The sequence below is a fragment of the Rutidosis leptorrhynchoides genome, chromosome 7 (assembly GCF_046630445.1).
Source record: "Rutidosis leptorrhynchoides isolate AG116_Rl617_1_P2 chromosome 7, CSIRO_AGI_Rlap_v1, whole genome shotgun sequence".
NCBI lineage: Eukaryota > Viridiplantae > Streptophyta > Magnoliopsida > Asterales > Asteraceae > Rutidosis > Rutidosis leptorrhynchoides.
In genome coordinates this window covers 328258331-328261974 of record NC_092339.1, presented here as the reverse complement: position 1 = coordinate 328261974, position 3644 = coordinate 328258331, and the positions used below count along the sequence as shown (strand labels likewise).

The 3644-nt window shown below is 35.1% G+C and overlaps 1 pseudogene; it reads left to right on the top strand.

Moving 5' to 3' along the window:
- The first annotated feature begins 414 nt into the window (after nucleotides 1-414).
- On the top strand, nucleotides 415-3187 carry LOC139860287 (6,7,8-trihydroxycoumarin synthase-like; annotated as a pseudogene).
- The last annotated feature ends 457 nt before the right edge of the window (nucleotides 3188-3644 follow it).

Below are 3644 nucleotides of genomic sequence, written 5' to 3'. Positions count from 1 at the left end.
GTGAGTTTCTTACTGGTCTTAACGCGTTTATTGCGAGGTGTGAAAACCATTTAAATGATATTGGTAAATGTCAGTGCCCGTGTATTACGTGTGGTAATACGAGAAGACATACACCTCGTGAAATTTACCAACATATTATACCAATATGGGTTAAAATTGGGTTAAATTGAGTCAATTAGTCAATATGGGTCAATATAAGTATATGTATATGTATATACGGGTCAAATGGTCAATATGGGTCAAATGGTCAATTGGGGTCAATGTGGATTAAAATCGTCCCCAATTGAGTCATTTAGTCAATATGGGTCAATATAAGTATATGTATATGTGTATATGGGTCAAATGGTGAATATGGGTTGTCGTATTGTTATATGATAATACTAATAATAATATTTGTTAACTATGTAGGAAAAAATGTTGAAATTAAAAGAAAAATATCCGGAAAGGAGTGATGAAGTCATTATGTTGGAAGTTTTAGGCAAACGTCGCGGGTACCGTCGCGGAGTGGGTAAAACGTTACCCGGATCGGCTAGTACATCATCTTCATCATCAACTTGTCAAACAAGACGACCACCACCACCGGGTTCCGAAAACCCATTGCTAAAGGAAGCGGTATACGATACTTTTGCCTTTAACAATATGGCAATCCCGCCCCAATGGCAATCTTTTTTCCCAACCCCCAATCAAACTCAAGAAACCGAAGGTGAAGACGAAGGTGATGACGATGAAGACGTGGAAGAAAGTGGTGCGTCTCAAAGCGAAAGTGATGAAGAAAATGAAGATGAAGCAAGGTAAGTTTGTAAGTTTGTTTGCTATTCGGATTTGGTTTAAGTTTGTAAACTTTGGATAATGTTTTAAGGTTGTAAACTTTGTGTCGGATTGTAATCTTTTAGTATTCGGATTAAGTTTGTAACGGTTGGATAATGTTTCGGACATGTTTTAATTAATGTTGAGCTTGTGTTTGTGAAATATATTGTGTTTTGTGCAACAGGTTTTGATTTGGTTTAAATGTGCCGTTTTTACGGCTGGAAAAGCAGTTTTTAATCGGCCCAAAAACGATAACAGCTTATTGGGGACGACATGTTGTACCCTTTTGTCGTCCCCAATTACATTTTAATATTATTATTATTATTTAGAATGAAAATAGGATATTTTAATATTATTTTTTTAGAGACGACATGTCGTCCCTAAAGAGTCGTCCCAATTAGATTAAAAATATTATAATTATTAATTCGTTGGAAAAATGATTTTTTTAATATTATTTCTTTAGGGACGACATGCCGTCCCTAAAAGTCGTCCCCAAAAAATGGACAAGATTAACAATTGAAAAGTCAAAGTGGGTCCCACCGTCGTCCCTAAAAAAAAATCAGTCGTCCCGAAAAACTTTTCGCGACAGAACACTGGGGACGACTTTATGGGGACGACATGTCGTCCCGCAAGATTATTGAGGACGACATGTCGTCCCTAAAAACAAAATTTTGTTGTCCCCAATTGGGGTTTTTCCAGTAGTGCTATGGGACATATCCAAATCCTACGGTCCGATTGTATCCCTCCGTTTTGGTTTCATCCCAGCTATTGTTGTTTCATCACCAAGTCTAGCAAAAGAGGTCTTGAAAACCCAAGATATAATCTTTTGTAGTAGGCCACCATTGCTAGCCCTACAAAAGTTATCTTATAATGGCCTTGATATCGCGTTTTCGCAATACAACAAGAATTGGAGTGACATGAGAAAGATCTTTACCACTCACTTGTTAAATCATAAAAGGGTACGATCTTTTAGGTATATTCCTGAAGACGAAGTCCAACGTGCCATGAACAAAATACATGGGTTAGCACTTTCTTCTAACCTTTTAAACTTGAGTGAACTCTCAAAAAGTGTAACCAACAATATTATCATGCGAATGAGTTTTGGCAAGAGGTATGAAGATGGAGATGAGCAAAAGAAGATTCTTAGACTACTTGATGACCTTCAAGCGACGGTAACTGACTTTTTTATTTCGGATAATTGGCCTGGTTTGCCTTTTGCTGGTCTAATTGATAGGTTAACCGGAAAGATGGGTCGACTAGACAAGTGTTTTCAGGATTTGGACATGTTTTATCAAGAACTAATTGAGGAACATCTCAAACCTCAAACCCTAAAGTCTCACGAGGAGGACCATGATATTATTGATGTTTTAGTTCGACTCATGAAAAATCCAATCTTGAATACGTTTGAGCTCACTTACAATCACATCAAAGCCATACTAATGGTAAGGAATATGTTATCTTCTTTTTAATCAAAATAATAATGTATATTAAATCACATTATTTATAAGTTCTCATAGTGTAATTTACAAGGGAAAGGAGTCAAAAACGGCTATGTGATAACACAGTTAGAGCGCGTACATCTAAATAAATATACTCTCATTCCCCGAGTAAATAAGTGATTATTTACACATATGTAGGATTGAGTATTGTTGTTATTTGTGTTCCTTAGATAGTTGAAAAAACCTTATTCGTTTACCCACTTTGTTCATTTATATATAGTATAATTCTAACAGTTCTTTTATCGAAACGTTTCGATACATTATTCTCCTTTTAGGATATATTGGTTGCTGGAACGGATAATAATGCGGTTACATTGATTTGGGGGATGACAATACTAATAAAGTACCCAACAGTAATGAAAAAAGCACAAGAAGAAGTGAGAGGTGTGGTTGGAAAGAAGGGCAAAGTAGTTGAAGATGATCTTTCAAAACTAACATATCTTAAGGCAGTGATAAAAGAGTTGATGAGATTATACCCTCCAGCTCCTCTTATACCTCTCGAAACATTAAAAGAAACAATCTTAAATGGTTATAAGATCAACCCGAAAACCCTAGTCTATGTAAATAGTTGGGCTATTGGAAGAGACTCTGAATCTTGGAAGAGCCCTGAGGAGTTCTTGCCTGAGAGATTTTTGTGTAGTAATATTGACTTTAAAGGGAACCATTTTGAGTTGATTCCGTTTGGATCTGGCTGAAGAATATGCCCCGGAATTTCGATTGGAGTAATGACGATTGAACTATTTCATGCTAACCTTCTTTACTTGTTTGATTGGGGTTTGCCGAATGATATGAAGATTGAAGATATAGACTTTGAGGCTAAGCCTGGCTTAGCAATGCACAAGAAAAATGACCTTAGTCTTTTAGCATATGTTCACTACTAAACAAATAAGTTGTAATTTTCTTTGAATCATAATGTACTTGAAATATCTATATCTTTATTGTAACTTTTTTAAAAACATATTTTAACTTCTTATTATCACTATCGTAAATATTGAAAGGCAAGTTTAAAGGTTATACTTACTAATAAGAGAGAAATTCTAGGCATACTAATAAATTTTGCTACACCTTACGTCTTCATAATACGTGTTCTATTTTAACTTTTCAAAAAAGCAACATTTCTCAACTTTAACTTTAAACATGTGTTATATAATATTTGGATTTTTTTTCTTCGTTGGTCCCTGTTTTATACTTCATATTGTTAAAAGCGTCCCTCGGGTTATTTTTTTGCCTTTAGAATCCTTTGTTTATCAAAAATTTGCAATCATCATCCCTCCGTCTAACTTTTGTTAAATAAGTCGGTTAAGTCATGACAGGTGCATTACATGTGAGGATAAATTC